This window comes from Balaenoptera physalus, assembly GCF_965194825.1.
Source record: "Balaenoptera physalus genome assembly, chromosome: 10".
In the NCBI taxonomy this organism is placed as follows: domain Eukaryota; kingdom Metazoa; phylum Chordata; class Mammalia; order Artiodactyla; family Balaenopteridae; genus Balaenoptera; species Balaenoptera physalus.
The window spans coordinates 94,767,418-94,786,982 of NC_138889.1; the positions used below are offsets into that span (position 1 = coordinate 94,767,418).

At 36.3% G+C, this 19,565-nt stretch overlaps 1 protein-coding gene across 10 annotated transcripts in view; it reads right to left on the minus strand.

Moving 5' to 3' along the window:
• LRRC4C (leucine rich repeat containing 4C) overlaps positions 1–19,565 on the minus strand; it is a 1,215,963-nt gene that overhangs the window by 701,508 nt on the left and 494,890 nt on the right. For 9 of the 10 annotated variants that reach the window (XM_082410489.1, XM_082410488.1, XM_082410491.1 and 6 more), the window contains one exon: positions 19,449–19,530. The gene's annotated coding sequence lies outside the window, so the exon portion shown is untranslated. Of the gene's footprint in view, positions 1–19,444; positions 19,531–19,565 lie in introns of all 10 variants that reach the window. The other variant, XM_082410486.1, reaches the window with a different exon arrangement.

The following is a 19,565-nucleotide window of genomic DNA, read 5'->3' on the forward strand; positions in this document are numbered from 1 at the left end:
TAACCCATCATCCTGCTTATCTTCTTTATAACATAATCTGTGAGAAATGATCTGTTCATCTGCTCATTAGTTTAGCCTCTGTCTCCCCCTTAAATCCGTAAGCTTTGTGAAGCCTCGGTCTGTCTGTGTTCTCAAAACCAAGCAGGATAATGCTTCACATAAAACAAATATTAGGGACTGCTCTGGTGGTGCAGTGGTTAGGATTCCACACTCCCAATTCAGGGGGCCCGGGTTAGATCCCTGGTCGGGGAACTAGATCCCACACGCATGCCGCAACTAAGAGTTCGTGTGCCGCAACTGAGAGTTTGCATGCCGCAACTAAGGAGCCCGCCTGCCACAACTAAGACCTGGCGCAACCAAATAAATAAATAAATCTTTAAAAAAATATATTAACAAATGAATAGTGTGCAGTAATCAATTGATATATGTTTATAATCATTAGCATATAGAAATTTGCACATTTCATGTAAATGTTATGCTTTTCAATTATGGCAGTTTGTCTATTTCAAACAACTTGAGATTTAATTTTTACATGTTTGAAAGACATAAAAAGCTAGACAAAAATATTGTCAGACTAAGAACTGGCAATCCCACTACTGGGCATATACCCTGAGAAAACCATAATTCAAAAAGAGTCATGTACCAAAATGTTCATTGCAGCTCTATTTACAATAGCCAGGACACGGAAGCAACCTAAGTGTCCATCAACAGATGAATGGGTAAAGAAGATGTGGCAAAGAAGATGTGGCACATATATACAATGGAATATTACTCAGCCATAAAAAGAAACAAAATTGAGTTATTTGTAGTGAGGTGGATGGACCTAGAGTCTGTCATACAGAGTGAAGTAAGCCAGAAAAAGAAAAACAATTACCATATGCTAACGCATATATATGGAATGTAAAAAAAAAAAAAAAAATGGTCATGAAGAACCTAGGGGCAAGATGAGAATAAAGACGCAGACCTACTAGAGAATGGACTTGAGGATACGGGGAGGGGGAAGGGTAAGCTGGGACAAAGTGAGAGAGCGGCATGGACATATATACACTACCAAACGTAAAATAGATAGCTAGTGGGAAGCAGCTCTAAAGCACAGGGAGATTAGCTTGGTGCTTTGTGACCACCTAGAGGGGTGGGATAGGGAAGGTGGAAGGGAGGGAGATGCAAGAGGGAAGAGATATGGGGACATATGTATATGTATAACTGATTCACTTTGTTATAAAGCAGAAACTGACACACCATTGTAAAGCAATTATACTCCAATAAAGACGTTAAAAAAAAAAAAAAAGAAAGAAAATTTGATTAGGAAAAAAGGACCACACTACTAAAAACTGTATATAACCCTTCTCTTTAGTGCTTAAAATCTATCCAAAATACCCCTACTAAGGGCTCATCCACCACTGTTGGTTGACCTCTAAGTGACAGGAAGGTTATGATCTTATGATGCAGTCCTATCCATTTTTAGACTGCTCAGATTATTAGAAAATCTTGCTTTATGTAGAAAAGAAATCAGTATCCTGGAAGCAAGCATTCACTGGGACCACTTCAATCGTCAAAAATGCACAGCACATTTCTAATTTCATATTAGTCCCTTATAAAAATAAAGACACCTTTCAAATACTCGCTGATTTTTCTCTTCTCCAGGTTAATTAAATCCACTTCAGTCAAGTTTAATCACACATCCATATTTGTATTCATCTTTGTAGGACACGTTTAGCAGATATGGTCACACATTCAGAATCATAACTTGGTGAAGATATTAAAGGAAAACATTTTATTTGTATAATTATTTATGGGCCCACAAAGCACTTTCACATTCCTAAACTAATGAGACTGCATCTTGGTTTCCTGTTCCTTTATGCATTGTTTTATGGAACCTCATCTAGAAACAGTTCTGGGCTAAGTATAATAAATTTTCTATATTTTTGTAGTGAGAAAGGTATACAATTATTTCCCCCATGCTAATAGGGTAAACTGCATTTAGGTTTTTCCAAATCCGTGAGTGGCTAGTTTCCTGTTTACTTCTAACATTCACTCATTTATCTCAGAGAAGCCCACACATGGATAAGACACTTAGACCTCTGCGGTAGGCAGAATAATGTACCCCCTCCCTAAAATGTCCACATCCTAATTTGTTACATTACATAGCAAAAGTTTTTTTTTTTTTTGCACTTATGATTTAAGTTAAAAACTTTGAGATGAGGGGATTATTTTGTATTATCAGGTAGGCCCAATCTAAGCAAAGGAGTCCTTAATAGTGGAAGAGAAGGGCAGAAGAATGGATTGGAGAGATTCAGAAGTGAGAAGGAATTGACCTGCCATTACTGGCTTTGAAGATAGAGAAGGCCATGAGCCAAGGCATGTGAAAGGCCGCAAGAAGCTGAGAATGACCCTCAACTGACAGTCAGAAAGTAAACAGGGATCTCAGTCCTACAACTGCAAGGAACTAAATTTTAATTAGCAAAGAAATGGATTCTTCCCTAGAGCCTTCAGAAAGAAATGCAGTCCTCCTGACACCTAAATTTTAGCCCAGTGAGACCTGTGGTCAGACTTCTGTCACACAGAATTGTTAGATATTAAGTTGGCTGTTTTAAGCCACAAAGTTTGTATTAACTTGCTACATCAGCAATGGAAAACTAATACAATCTGGCTCTTTGTAAATTAGTATCAATGCTCTGAGGGGGATATAATTCAATAAGTTTTAGGTTCAGCAAGAGCTGTATTTTTGGAATCCTCCAACCAGTGCTACTCCATACAAACATACTAAAAGCCACTCTTTCATGCTTCTGTAGACAAACGGCACAACTTCTCATTGGGTACAACAAATGCAAAGTTTGGGAATACTCTTAATGATCAGTGACTTTGCAGCTGAGTGTGTGTATTGCAAAGCAATTTTATTTTTAGTTTAGGGGAAAAAATGTAGATATATGTAATTCAACAGTTAAGAACAGTAAATTAAACCTCTTCTGTTTCTCTGTCTCTCTCATTTCTATCTTCTCCTCTTTCCCCTTCCTTTCCTCCTCACACTCAACACCACACTATACATGTATTCATATTTTTAGAGTAGGGATTGTAAGTACCATTTTAATGAAAATGTAATGCATTGTTTAATGAGAATATATTTGTCCCCCAGAAAATGACTGGCTTTTCTCCTCAGCTGTCCTAACGTTGAATAAACTATTCCTTGAACCACACCTATTATCTTTGGAGTTGTCTGATCATTGTTTACAACTCCTTTGAAGATACTTGCAATAGAGGAAGAATAAAGTTGGTATTGGTTACAAAAGCCCTAAACTTGGCGTTGCCTTAGGATAGTTCCTGGCAGTTCATTCATTCTCTTGTCAAGATTATTTGAAATATGTTTCTGGTACAGAAAGTAATTCATCAGCAAAAGTATACCCCAATGCCAGAATCCCCCTTCCAGCTTGTTTTCTCTCTGTGCTTTTTAAAAATGCCTCCAGTTTGTTAATAATTTTATACTCTTCTTTGGAAAGTTGGCCATCACTCATAACTTTCATGGCATAGAGAGAGAAAATATCCAAGAGAAAAAGCCATATACATTTTGCAAATCAATGCAAAGGCAGTGAGAGCTTGTATTTGATGGAATGGTTGAAGTGCATTCTACAAATCTGAAATGTCATGCATCTTCTATCAGTATTAAGAAAACATTGTAACATCCAATTAATTAAACAAATGTTTATTGAGTACAGACTTATTTCTATGCACTGAGCCAAGGATATGGCAATCAACAAGAAAAAAATGGTGTTGCCCTTTTGGAGATTACAATCTGGCATTCTTCTCAAAAATAAAGTATTGTTGGGTATAAGCATGTAGCAGTCATTAATATTGTTCGCTCAATATTTCTAGTTTTTCTTCCAGGCATATGGTCGGATTGCACATTCCCACCCCTTTGAAGTTTATTGTGGTCATGTGTATTGCTTTGTCCATTAACACATGAGGAGAAGTCACACATGTCATTTTTGGGGGGAGGATTTAATAGTCAGTGTGCAATATTCATGTTCCTATTTGTCTCCCTCAGCAAACATGGAAGCATAAAGATGAAACCTTCCACAGCTGGCAGTCCTAAATAAGAATGACATAGAACAGAGCTGATTTCCAATGCATAATAAAGAAGTATATATGTATATATATATATATATATATATATATATACACATATATATATATTTATATATGCCTTTGTTATTTGAAGCCACTGATATGTTGGAGTTGCTTTTACTAAACTAGTCTATTTAAACTCATGAAAAAATTGATACCTAAAAGAAGACCACTATCATATCAAGACCTAAAGGCTTAATGGATAAAAATAGTGAGAAAATTGTTAAAGGAGACAAAAAAAGATGGTAACTTCTCTTATGTCACAGCAAGGCATTTGGTGAAGATGTCACCTCTTGTAAGTTGGCAATTATTCCGTAGAACTAATGAACTTGTATCTTTATGGAAAAATTAGAACATATAATGTTAATTCATTGTGTTGTCTATGTTTAGCAAATCACTAAGAAAAAAAAAAAAAAAGATGAGCTCAGAACATAATCTGCCTGCTTATAAGTAATTAAAGAGAATAAAGACAGTCCACAAATTCAAGGACTTGCAGCATAAAATATAAAGCAAGAAAAACAAGAAGACCTTCAGGGCATAGTTCATTAGAACTCAGGCTGGAGTAAGGATTCAATCAAAAGTATGACCAGCACACTCATTGTTAAAAGCCCTGAAGTGATTAAGGTGTCTTAGAGTAAGGATTCAGCTGCCTAGTAATTCATTTCAATTAGACACATTGGCTATGAAATTAGAGACAAGGGGTGTTGTTTCCCCACTGAAACCTAATAAGTCTAGGTGCCCATAATTCAGCCTAGAGAGAGAAAGAAGTAATTGGAGAAGAAAACCAAAGAAATGTAGCAAAAGCTAAGAGATACACCCTAAAAAGTACCACTAGAGTAGCCACCAGCATACAGAGTCTACCAGATCAGTAAGGAGCCAACTAAGTTTTTGAGACAAAGACTTACACATGAAATTTTAAAAAGACCCTTGGGCAGAAAGTGGGTTGAAAAAGCTGCTCATCTCTCCTAGGAGAGCATATTTTCCAAGGTACATTTCAGATGCAGCCAAGAAGAATGCTGAAAAAAGAATAACACCCCTAAAGGACAAACCAAAAGAATATAAATTGGAATTCATGAACAGGGGAACCCCTCCAATAGAGCAGAACTATACCTAATCAAAGAACATACCCAATCCTCCAGAAGTGTTTAGTCCCATCAGTGTTTGATTACTACCTATAAGCTGTGAAAGGGGCACATAATTTGCCCTTTGATTCATAGATCTCCAGGGCTATAGCCACACTGATGAAGAATACAGGGCCTCTTTTAGGGTCTGAGACTCTGAGCTGGACACAGCAACGGGATGCCTGTTATGGGGGAATGAATGTGTTCTACACAGAAATACAAGTCTGTATTAGTCAGGGTTCTCCAGAGAAGCAGAACCGATAGGATATGTGTTTGTTTATTATCTTCTTGGACCATATAAATTTCTTCCCTCTCCAATCTTGGTACTCTGCCTGAGGATTGCACTGCCTGTTAGAAGTTGGACTAATGCCTTTGAATCTCATTGGATACCATCTTTTACCCATTCAAACATGATCTCTTTTAAAAGAAGAACTTGTTCTGTCAGGAATATTTGCAATTCCAGTCCAAACACAGACTATAGGCAGAATTTCTTCTTGCTCAGAAGAGGTTGGCCTTTGTTCCATTAAGGCTTTCAACTGGTTGAATGAGGCCCACCCACATTATGCAAAATAATCTGTTTTACTCAAAGTCTATTCGTTTAAATGTTACTCTCAACCAAAAATTACCTTCACAGAAACATCCAGAATAATATTTGACCAAATATCTAGATATTGTGGCTCAGTCAAGTTGACACATAAAATTAACTATCACAGAGTTATTTGAGTATTTGGTGACCAGAGGGAGGAGGTGTCCACAATATTTAGCTTTTTCTTTCCCCCTACTGTGTACCATCTTCATATCTCCTTCTCAGACTCGGCTTTTCCTGCCATCCTCTTTCACTCAAAAGTACCCTTGTCACTACCTTGGGCCCACCCAATTTCATTTTCCCACGCTTAAGCACCCATAAAGTTTCATGACACTCATGAAATTAGGTGACTTGCTTTGACTAGTGAAATGCAACCAGATATATTACATGTCACTGCTGAATGGAGCTTTAACAAGCCAGGACAAGATTTTTGTGCTTTGTTCCTTAGTCTTGGTAATCATAAATGGTCCAGGGAGGATTTGCTACCTCACCTTAGATCCTGGAGAGAAGATAGTGAGAAGCAGAGCCCTTGGCTAACAAGCAATTATTACATGGTATACACGAGAACGAACACTTGTTGTTTGTAAACAATTGAGATGGTTGGGTTATTTGTTCCACAGCATTATCTAGCCTTTCTTGCACTAGAATGAATGTATAACAAGAGAAACATTATCTTAGGAAGAGATGTTAGATGAAATATTTAGAGTATAGAGTTTGGGTTTGGACAAACTGATGTTGAATTTGGAGACAATCCCTTTTGAGCTGTGTGACTCAGGTCAACATTACTCAGTTTCTCTGATGATTGGTTTTTATTGTCTGTAAATCAGAGATAATTATGCATTTTTTGAACTTTTAATATATGGCAGGTATTATTCTAGGCACTGGGGAAATAAAGATGGATAAAATGGATTCTGAAACAAAAATTACATGTCTACTGTCAAAAAGAATGTAACATAAGTGAATTCTTAGTCCACCACCTCAAACACTGTAGTCAATACATTTTCCTGATTTCTTTTGAGTTCTTACTTTAATGTAGAAAGATCTTGACCTTCACTGTTAACAGTGTTGATACCACCTGCTAACAGGTGGCTTTAAAAAGAAAGTGAAAGTCTAAGTTGTTTTTCCCTTAATCAACATAAATGCCAAGAACCAGTCAGACTGGAGTTTCACTAAAATGCACGTTTGCTTTGGCATTCGGTAAAAATGCCAAATTCATCACAAGTCCCCAGGGGGAAGAGATTACTTTTCAGCAGGCAGTGATGCTTACTGGGGAGAATGCCTTCTTTCCTTTTTCCCTATGACTTCCATGTTCTACATTATGTTCTCTCCTCTTAGTTTGTCCTGAGTAAACATGACCCAGATGAGGACATAAATGCATAATTAACAAAAGGAAAAATAAAAATAGACAATAAATGTATGATAAATATTAATGCTTATTAAGGATGAAGAAAGAAAAATCAAAGTAATAATAGAAGAGCATTGTCATATGCTATAGACTAAATGTTTGTGTCCCCTCAAATTCATATGTTGAAACCTAATCCCCAGTATGATGGTATTTGGAGGTGGGCCCTTGGGAGGTGCTTAAGTCATGAGGGTGGAGCCCTCATAATGGGATCAGAGCCCTTATTAGAGACCCCAGAGATTCCTCTCACCTTCTGCCATGTGAAGACACAGAGAGAAGAAAGCTGTCTCTGGACCACGAAGTGGGGGCTCACCAGACACCCAATCTGCTGGTCCCTTGATCTTGGACTTCCAGCCTCCAGAACCATGAGAAATAAATGTTTGTTGTTTAAGCCACCCAGTCTATGGTACTTTGTTATAGCAGCCCAAATGGACTAATAAATATTGGTAAAATAATAAATATTTTTAAAATACTGAATCACTTTCCTACATTGCTAGATAATTTTTTTTTCATTTAGATATAGCATGGATGTAAAACACTCAAATTATGTGTGATTGCTACTCCAATATTTTATTTGGGGGAATTGATTCTACTAAAATAGAATCAATCCATAAAAAAGTTATGAGCATGTCCATCCTGGCACTTTCCTAACAATATAATTTTGGATATAATATACTTTTAACACTAGAGTATTAGCTAAATAAATCAAGATAGAAGTCACCAAAGAAATACCACACAAACTTTAAAAAAAAATTATACACATACTTACTAAAAAGAAAAAATATTTACGATAAATAAAAAATTGAAATACATGCATAGAGACAATATTTGCATGCATCCATGCATCTGTGATGTTATGTTTGGCAAGGGAGTAGCATGAGTGTTCAAGTTCATAAGGGGATTCTATATACTCTCTGATATGTCTAAAATGAGTGCATTGCTATTTTATAAAGTAAAATTAATAAAAAAAAAGCAAATTTGGTAAAAGTAAAACCTAGCTTATAGCTGTATTACAGCAGGCACTGACCATTAGAGAATACCATCAAACATCTAGTCCTTACCAAAGGTAAGAAAATGTATATTTGCTGATTGGTGAACAATTTGTGTCACCAATAAAAAACCATAGATGATTTTTTAAGTTACTAAGAAAAATATTGAGTACACAATGAAATGCTAGGTTCTTCCAAGAGTAGCAAGAATGTAAAATATACATATCAATTCTGTACATGCTGAATTAGAAATGAAAGAATTCCAGCCCTTTTCTCTTTGGAATGACTCATTGGACGGATGATTTTCCTAACCTGTTATTAAAATCTCTTCAGGCAGTCAAAAATGGATTAATAGCAAAGGGCATATTGATTAAAATGTAATTTCTATTATTACAACGAAATGATGTCTTTGCCTGCAAGTGGGAAGTACTCAGAGGCATTTTTTTTCTTTTTTGACATATTATAGTTCACTTCAGTGTTCCACACAGAACTTGATTTCTGCTGAATTATTGGGAGGACAGGTATGTGTATTAGGCCACTATATAATTATTTTTAAACAGAAGATGTTGTCTTCGAGGGAGGAAAAACTTTTCATCTATTTTTAACACTTTTTCCTAAGGAATCAACATAAACATTTTTCTTTTTGTAAATTGATCCCAAATATACTTGACTTCAAACGTTGTTTAAAAGTTTAAAAGGGAAATGTAGAACAAATATTTTCTTAAAAACATTATAACTCAAGCAATGAAATTAACCAGTTTCTTTTGGTTTCACTGTCTAAATTTTATGGGGTTTTTTTGGTAGCAGTTTTCATGGTTTAAAACAGAAAGGACTTCCAGACAGCATCTAAGTGAGGAGGTATAATCTTTCTTTCAGTATTCACTGTCACATTCACACACACACACACACAATCACCAATGTCTGATAATCTAGTCTCAGAAATTAAAATATTATGATATCACGGACTCCTTGCTATTTTACATATCACATAAAAGAAAAACATGCTGAAAATTAAACTATTTTGTACTATAATAAAATGTGCTTCAGTTTTAGAGTTTGAAAATTTTGCAAAAATGTACATCCTAGAATTAATGAAATTTGCTAATTCATTATATGGAAATATGTGGATATCAAAGAATGTTATTATAACTAAAGCATTCTAACTTTTTTAAACTGTATTAAATATCTGTTTCATTAAATAATAGCTAACATTTATTGAACATTTACTCTGTGGAAAGAAGTTTTTTAAAGATATCTAAAATTAATTATTATAAAACTATGTAGGAATTTGGAAAAATTCTTGGCCTATGGATGCAAATAATTGTTTATGAACTAAGATTAAAACTATGTAAGAAAATCAAGGTCAAGGTACTAAAATTATAATAGTTCTAGGTTAGATTTATAAACTTCTTTTTTCTCAATTTCTCAAACTTTCTCTAATAGGTCTATAGTTTCTTTTATAAGTTCAAAGCAGCAACTAAATTTCAAACACTCAAATGCTGTGGAAATGTTCTGGTGGGTGATTATAAACAGTATTAAATTTAATATCAAGAACTGCCTCTCTCCTTTAAAATAGACATTAAAAAAGTTCAGAGTCTAATTTGTTTAATTGAATAAAAAAGCATATTTCTCATTTAAGTTTTTCTCAGATGAAAGAGATCCAATTCTGTTGCTTTTCGACATCTCCTCTTTAAAAATACAAAAAAAAAAAAATAAGCAAATCATTAAGAAATATTTCTGAACCGTTGAATACCAACAATACTAATATAGTCAAACTTCTTTTTTGACAAATATGGCCTCCCACCAGATTCATCCCTTTGTCAAGGTCCAAAAGAGCTCAGCTACTGGCCCCATTAGTCAATTAACTTGTAACACCTCTAAAAGGAAAAATTAAATTGGTAAAATTTGATTTATATATCCTGGCAGATTCAGCATAATTTCAGTGCTATCCATCAACAGAAAAAAAAAAAAAAAAGAAAGATAAAGTACCTGCAAAATGGTACCACCTCCTAATAATTCAATTCCTGAATGTGTTTTAGGGTTCAATCTAAATGTTCAGAAGGAAACAACAAACATTGCTAATGCAATATTTTCTCATATTTTCCCAAGACCTCTTTCTGTATTGACACTTAGTTCATGCCTATTATCTAAATACTTATATTTAATTTGTTGCTCACCACTATTAGTGATCACTTTGCAAAGTTGTAGTCAGTATGAGGCTAATTAAAGAATCTCAAAAAGAGACCTTATCCCAGTGTTCTGATAAGAAATAGCTGGCACACTCAGATTAAGATAATTTGAGAAGGGTATATTTTAAAAGAGGCTATTCACAAAGAAGTAACCAGGATGTAGAGAAGCCAGGTGCAGGACTCTGAGCTAGTAAGAAAAAAGGAGTATGACCCCTAGGTCAGAAGGGTGTGGGAGAGGAAGCAGTGCATGTAGGCAGTATCTACGTTATTTCTTGCCTAGAAGGTAGCCTTGAAAGGAATAGACCTTTGGCTGAGGGAGCCAGCCAGCCTTTGATGAACTTGCAGAGAGGGATCCTGGGGAATGAATATCCTGATCTCACTTTTCCTTTCCTATTTTCTCTTGCTGGGGCCTCCCATTGGCTGTAGAGGGACTAGAGCCCATTGTTCTAGCCTGTACATGTCAGCCTCCAAAACAGTGGCATAGAGGGAGCAAATAAAGCATATCCACCTGAAAAACTAAATGAAGCCCGAATGAAAGTAATAGAATTGGGGGTCCTTCGGTTCAGTGTCTCTGATGCATCCTCTGCAGACTGGGTTGCAGGAATTGGCCGAATGAATATGCCAAATAATTACAGAAGAGGCATAGACCACACAGTCATCCAAGTGACTGAATTAGAGACAGAGAGACCTCCCAAAAAGAAGCCTTTGTGGTTCTCCCTGAATTGATACTGATTCTAGATTTTCAAAATGTTACTGCTTTGAATATTATTTAGATTTTGCAGATGCCTCTATGATAAACAACGATCATCTGAGTGAGCATAACACAAGTAATAGAATTCAAACTTAAAATCTGCATGAGGGTCACACTCAAGACTTTTTGCAGGGAGAAAAACAAGTTGAATCCGCCATATTTTCTTAAGTAAGTTATTTCTCTTTATACAAAGTTACAACGAAAGGAGAAACAGATCAGTTAATTAAACAATAAAGTACTTGGCCTGCAAGTCACCAAATAATCACTTTGGATTTGCCTAATCTCTTTCCACTGACCTGTGAGTTCTCCTAATGGCCAGAGCCGGGTGCATGAGGAGAAACTTTAATCCATGGTTTCAGTACATTCAGCCCACAGGTCATACTGGACATAGTGTCCCAAAGGAGTCTTAGAAAATCAGACCTGGGGAAAATATTCTCAACCCAGGCTGCAAATTCATGTGAGTTGGAGGAAGAAGTGTATCAAACAGGATAAAAAAATAAGAACATATTTTGGAAAGGCAAAAATGAGTATAGCAGGAAGGCAAGTGTAGAGTAATTCTATTTTTTTTTAAATTTTAATTACATATTTTATTTAACCCAATAAATTCAAAATAGGATAATTTCAGCATATAATCAATATAAAAGTATTAATGAGACATTTTACTCTCTCTTTTCCGTATTTGGCATTAGAAACCTGGGGTAAATGTTACACTTCTAGTGCATCTCAGTATAATTACTAAATTCACATCAGATATAGTTGATCTGTATTTAGGTTTCAATTTACAACTGCAAGAGGAGATTCATAAACCCAGGTTGTTCCAAGCATACTTAAAAGTTTTCCAATACCTGAATCAAGTATTAGCTTTTTAAACTCAAATTTCTTAAAATTAAAGAAAATTAAAATTCAGTTCCTGGCTTGCCTTGGACACATTCCCAGTGGTGAAGACCATGCGCAGGTTCAGGCCACCAACAACATAGTATCCCATCATGCTTGTAACTGTTTCTCAAATATTCCAAATCTTTGCTCATTTTTGTGTCCTTGATCAGACAACTTTTATTTTAAAGATTCATTGATATCTCCTGCTCCAGTTGTCTTATCTATGAGCCTCTGCTTTCCAAAGGTGTGTGTGTTTTCATCCCTATTGAATTTTTCTCTTTCTGGGACTCCTGTTATGTGGATAGTGACACTTCTACCCTCCATAGTCTTACTTTTCTTTTGCATTTTCCATCTTTATATTCCTGAGGTCCTCAGAGGTTCTTTTTTTTTTTTCCCCCATCTACCCTTATTTATTTTTATTTTTAAACATCTTTATTAGAGTATAATTGCTTTGCAATGGTGTGTAAGTTTCTGCTGTATAACAAAGTGAATCAGCCATACATATACATATACCCCCATATCTCCTCCCTCTTGTGTCTCCCTCCCACCCTCCCTATCCCACACCTCTAGGTGGTCACAAAGCACTGAGCTGATCTCCCTGTGCTATGCAGCTGCTTCCCACTAGCTATCTATTTTACGTTTGGTAGTGTATATATGTCCATGCCACTCTCTCACTTTGTCCCAGCTTACCCTTCCCCATCCTCGTATCCTCAAGTCCATTCTCTAGTAGGTCTGTGTCTTTATTCTTATCTTGCCCCTAGGTTCTTCATGACCATTTTGTTTTGTTTCATTTTAAATTCCATATGTGTGCGTTAGCATACGGTAATTGTTTTTCTCTTTCTGGCTTACTTCACTCTGTATGACAGACTCTAGGTCCATCCACCTCACTACAAATAACTCAGTTTCGTTTCTTATTATGGCTGAGTAATATTCCATTGTATATATGTGCCACATCTTCTTTATCCATTCATCTGTTGAAGGACACTTAGGTTGCTTCCATATCCTAGCTATTGTAAATAGAGTTGCAATGAACATTGTGGTACATGACTCTCTTTGAATTATGGTTTTCTCAGGGTATATGCCCAGTAGTGGGATTGCTGGGTCATATGGTAGTTCTATTTTTAGTTTTGTAAGGAACCTCCATACTGTTCTCCATAGTGGCTGTAACAATTTACATTCCCACCAACAGTGCAAGAGGGTTCCCTTTACTCCACACCCTCTCCAGCATTTATTGTTTGTAGATTTTTTGATGATGGCCATTCTGACCAGTGTGAGGTGATACCTCATTGTAGTTTTGATTTGCATTTCTCTAATGATTAGTGATGTTCAGCATCCTTTCATGTGTTTGTTGGCAATCTGTATATCTTCTTTGGAGAAATGTCTATTTAGGTCTTCTGCCCATTTTTGGATTGAGTTGTTTGTTTTTTTGATATTGAGCTGCATGAGCTGCTTGTAAATTTTAGAGATTAATCCTGTCAGTTGCTTCATTTGGAAATATTTTCTCCCATTCTGAGGGTTATCTTTTCATCTTGTTCATGGTTTCCTTTGCTGTGCAAAAGCTTTTACGTTTCATTAGGTCCCATTTGTTTATTTTTGTTTTTATTTCCATTTCTCTAGGAGGTGAGTCAAAAAGGATCTTGCTGTGATTTATGTCATAGAGTGTTCTGCCTATGTTTTCTTCTAAGAGTTTTATAGTGTCTGGCCTTACATTAAACCATTTTGAGTTTATTTTTGCGTGTGGTGTTAGGGAGTGTTCTAATTTCATTCTTTTACATGTAGCTGTCCAGTTTTCCCAGCACCACTTATGGAAGAGGCTCTCTTTTCTCCATGGTATATTCTTGCCTCCTTTATCAAAATTAAGGTGACCATATGTGCAGGGGTTTATCTCTGGGCTTTCTATCCTGTTCCATTGATCTATATTTCTGTTTTGGTGCCAGCACCATACTGTCTTGATTACTGTAGCTTTGTAGTGTAGTCTGTAGTCTGGAAGCCTGATTCCTCCAGCTCCGTTTTTCTTTCTCAAGATTGCTTTGGCTATTCGGGGTCTTTTGTGCTTCCATATAAATTGTGAAACTTTTTGTTTTAGTTCTGTGAAAAATGCCTTTGGTAGTTTCATAGGGATTGCATTGAATCTGTAGATTGCTTTGGGTAGTAGAGTCATTTTTACAGCGTTGATTCTTCCAATCCAAGAACATGGTATATCTCTCCATCTGTTTGTATCATCTTTAATTTCTTTCATCAGTGCCTTATAGTTTTCTGCATACAGTTCTTTTGTCTCCTTAGGTAGGTTTGTTCCTAGGTATTTTATTCTTTTTGTTGCAAAGGTAAATGGGAGTGTTTCCTTAATTTCTCTTTCAGATTTTTCATCATTAGTGTATAGGAATGCAAGAGACTTCTGTGCATTAATTTTGTATCCTGCTACTTTACCAAATTCATTGATTAGCTCTAGTAGTTTTCTGGTAGCATGTTTAGGATTCTCTATGTATAGTATCATGTCATCTGCAAACAGTGACAGATTTACTTCTTTTATTTTTAAAGGGAGAGCTAATTTATTTATTTATTTATTTATTTATTTATTTATTTATTTATTTATATAACGAATACTTTTTAATTTATTTATTTTTATATATTTATTTTTGGTTGTGTTGGGTCTTCGTTTCTGTGCGAGGGCTTTCTCTAGTTGCGGTGAGCGGGGGCCACTCCTCATTGCGGTGCGTGGGCCTTTCACTGTCGGGCCTCTCTTGTTGCGGAGCACAGGCTCCAGATGCGCAGGCTCAGTAGTTGTGGCTCATGGGCCTAGTTGCTCCGCAGCATGTGGGATCCTCCCAGACCAGGGCTCGATCCCGCGTCCCCTGCATTAGCAGGCAGATTCTCAGCCACTGAGCCACCAGGGAAGCCCCGTGACAGATTTACTTCTTATTTTCTGATTTGGATTCCTTTTATTTCTTTCTCGTCTCTGATTGCTGTGGTTAAAACTTCCAAAACTGTGTTGAATAATAGTGGTGAGAGTGCACAACCTTGTCTTGTTCCTGATCTTAGAGGTAATGGTTTCTGTTTTTCATCATTGAGAATGATGTTGGCTGTGTAGAATCCTTGCATTCCTGGGATAAACCCCACTTGATCATGGTGTATGATCCTTTTAATGTGCTGTTGGATTCTGTTTGCTAGTATTTTGTTGAGGATTTTTGCATCTATATTCATCAGTGATATTGGCCTGTAGTTTTCTTTCTTTGTGACATCTTTGTCTGGTTTTGGTATCAGGGTGATGGTGGCCTCGTAGAATGAGTTTGGGAGTGTTTAGAGTAAATCTTAAGTCTCTGTTGGCTCCTGAAACAGTTTCTAAGAGATTTTCTATTTTCTCTTGTGTGCATTTATTGGGTGCATTTAAAGAACCTCGAAGAGAATTTTATTTTCTTGGAAATAATTAAACAATGGTTATTCTTTTATCAAATGGTTACAAGCAATGTTTTTGTGTGTACGTATGTACGTGTACATATAATATACGTATGGATAAATATTTATAATTGTTGAAATAAAGTGATCATAAATACAAAGCACATATGTCATGATTCATTCAGCATAGGGTTTTTAAAAAATTATTACTTTAATGATTTGAAATGGTTTATAAAAGGCTATCCAATTATATTTTCACATTTTTATTTTAGGAGCAAAATATTTCATCAAAGGTAATACTAATGTGGTCAGAGCAATGTTAGAGGACCCTTCAATATTTAAAGGTATGAATTCAACTCACTAGTAAATACTGACTAGTAAACACTTTGTTAAGAGTTGTGGGGGCTAAGGAAATACCAGGTTAATTGTCCTGAGCTCTAGGGGCTGAGGCTTTGATGAAGCGATGAGGCATACACACAGTTAATGGTAATTAAGATAGATTATGATATAGCATATAAGAGGAGTATTTGAAACATGGTCCCGGACTGAATAACAGAGAAAGGAGCTATTTTGGTTAGTTATTTGGTAAGATTAATTTAAGCAGTGCTTGAAGCAAAATTTTAACACTCAGGTGGAGAGTGGGAAGTGAAAGGGTAGCTAAAATTAACTCATTTAATTATTGAGCCCCTACCATTTTAGATATTGTGCTAGGTACTGGTAATACACTGTACTACAAAAATAAAAATAGCCCCTTCTTTTCTTGAATTTAACTTGAATTGGCAAAGAACACTGACTGTTCTACAGAGACTTTGAATGGGTAAAAGTGGCTAAGTGGGGGGAAAAATAAGATAATAGTGAGATGAAGGAGGCTTGTTTTGTTTTGATTTTGGTTGGTTGAATTTGTTCCAAGATAAGGGACCTAAAATCATGATGGGTTTTTTTGCCTGTGTGGAAAGAATCAGAAAAATGGAGAAATGCAAATCAGGAAGGAATAGCTGATTTAATAAAGTTGATAAAGAAATGTAAAATGTTAGGATTAAAATCTAATATGTATAAAAATTTATTTTGGGAAACAGGAAACAGACTATAGATAGATACAGAGATATTTTAAGGTCTAAAGAAGAAAAATTCAGTGATGTTCATAACAGATAGCCTCATCTTTTCTAGAAAGCAAGAGGCTGTTTTATTTCAAACTGAGACAATCTGGGGAAGATTTGAGCCCCAAAAAGTACAGAGATTTTGAACAACCATAAGTTTGCAGCAACAAGGATGGACCTGGATATCATCATACTAAGTGAAGCAAGTCATACAGAGAAAGACAAATATCATATGATATTACTTATATGCAGAATCTAAAAAAACGATACAAACAAGCCTACTTACAAAACAAAACAGACTCACATACTTAGAGAATGAACTTATGGTTACCGGAAGAAGAGTCGGGAGGGGGGAGGGATAGGTTGGGATTTGGGACTGACGTGTACACACTGCTATATTTAAAATAAGATAACCAACAAGGACCTACTGTATAGCACAGGGAACTCTGCTCAATACTCTGTCATAACCTAAATGGGAAAAGAATTTGAAAAAGAATAGATACATGTATACGTATAACTGAATCACTCATCTGTACACCTGAAACTAACACAGCATTAATCAACTATACTCCAATATAAAATAAAATTTTTTTAAAAAAGTAAAAAACAGTCAAAATGTCCATAAACTGATGAATTGATTGATAAATGTGGATTATTTATACAATGAAATGTTATTTGGCAATAAAAAAATGAATTACTGATATATGCTAAAACATGGATGAACCTTGAAAATGTTTAGCTAAGTGAGAGACGCTAATTACAAAAGACCACATACTGTATGATTCCAATATTATCTGGATACTTCTATTCTGAAGTATCAAGAATCAATGGAAACAAAATACATTGGTGGTAGCCCAGGGCTGTGGGCAAGTGTCAACATAGGGTTGGGATGGGGGAATAACTAATAGGTACAGGGTTTATTTTTGGGGTAATGAAAATGTTCTAAATTTAGGTTGTGGTGATGGTTGCAAAAGTATAAATATACTAAAAACCATTGAATGCTGCAATTTAAATGTGTGAAGTGTATGGTTTAAGAATTACACCACTATAAAATTGTTAAAAATGATCAATAACTTTTGCCCTTTAAACAACTGTCTTGGATGAAAAACAAATGTGTAAAGCAAACAAATTTATTATGTGATGAGTGCAATAAAGTGAAGGTATTTCAAAAAAAAAGCCACTAGGATATATGGGCTGCTTCCCACCCAGGCAGCCAGGTAATTGCACCTCACAACCACTGGTGTGTGATGGTCCCATGAGACCAGAAGGAAATACAGCAGGAGACCATATGGGAAGGGGAGAAAGCTGTCCATTTGGGAAGAATTCTGAGGAGGAAGCATGTGATATAGGCCTAAGCCAATCAATACATTGCATCTCCACGGTCACAGTAATTGGCTTAGAAATGTGCATGTGACCCACTCAGAGCCAATGAGACTTAATGACACCTGGAAATGCTGTAAGAGAGAAGGCATGATTCTCTCCTCACTGGATTTGGAGTTGAGGAGATACAGAGTCTGGAGATACTGTCTCCTCCTAGCCAGAGTAAGGGAAAACCTGGAGCTGACTGGGGCCACCTTGGAGCTCCTGACATCTTAACTATCTCAGTGGAAGAACCTCAAGACGGAGGGAAATTGAGTCCTGATGACATTGTTTGAGCCCAGAATCCAGCCATGCCTGAAGTCAATGCGAGTCCTGGGTTTTCAGCAAGGCAATGAGTTCCCCTTGTGCCCATTAGAACTGCACTCCTATGTCTCCTGGGGTGGGAGACATGACACAGGTGTTCCCTGAGCAAGTTCTGACATCTGATATACTTAGGATTCCTGATATGGAGGTGGATCTGAGATAAACCCAGTTGGCCAAGGCAAGCTGCTCAGGCTCAAAAGGTCACCAGACGTTGTCTTACAAACATCCAGACCATTCTGAATCTTGGTGACCATTCTTGACCCCAGAGTGGGAACAAACAACTTCAAGTTATGAATTTGAACTCTAAGATCAACACCAAAATACCAGCATTTCTATTGCATATCACCTGTAGAAAACAGCACACCTTGAGAAGCATCTCCTTAAAACTAAAGTTGAAACTTCAACTTAAGATTTAGAAGAGCTTCCAGCTGGAGAAGGATAATAAATAATTGCATTATTCCCACAATTACTAATTTAAACGTGTAAAGTGTCACTGATTTTCCCTTTAACAGAATGGGACAAAAATATATTAAACATATTCAAAAGACAAAAAAAAAAAAGGGATGAACATTTTAAGTGGCCAAATTCCACTCAGGAACAGGCAGGGGCAGGCAGCCTAGAAACGTGGACCAGCTATGTTATATCAGCAAACAAGCATGATCCTTGTCTGCATGGAGCAATTGATCTAGTGAAAGGTACATAAAATAACCAAATAATTACACAAATAAATATTAACTTGACAATTGGCAAGGTAAGTATGGCAGGACAGAAAGTTGATAGAGAATAAGAGGGTTAGGGAGAACTGTCCAGTTGGCTGACGTTGTATTCAGGAAGGCAAATAAAACTAAATGTGGTGTCTGAGGGACCAGAATGACAGAGAAAGATAAAAGGAGGGTAAAGAATGGGTTCAGTAGGAATCTGGGAGCAGAAGAAGTGGGGAATATATGCCGCTGTGGTCAGAAAGCAGGCTTTCAAAGTTTTACTAGAAGTAGAGCAGTTATCAGAGACAGTAATTCCCGCTAAAAATGGAATGTGTATCCTTAGAGGAGAAATCAAGCCTTTGTCACAGGTGCACACACAAACCCCTTTCTCACCAGTGAGAGCTTGCCCATGCCAAGGATCCAGCAATTAGCCATATTAATTCACAAACAGTCTATATACTCCAAAGCACTTTAAGTCATATACAAGACAATTTTTCTTTTTCCTTTTTGTAAAAACGCTGTTAATATTGTACTCACATACATTCAGTGTGTCAGACGTTCTGGTCTGTTTGGTCCCACTCTCCCTGGGTGATCTTGCAGCCTCACAATACAGAGAACCATTTCTAGGAAAGAGATAAAATTAAAACACATTACATTT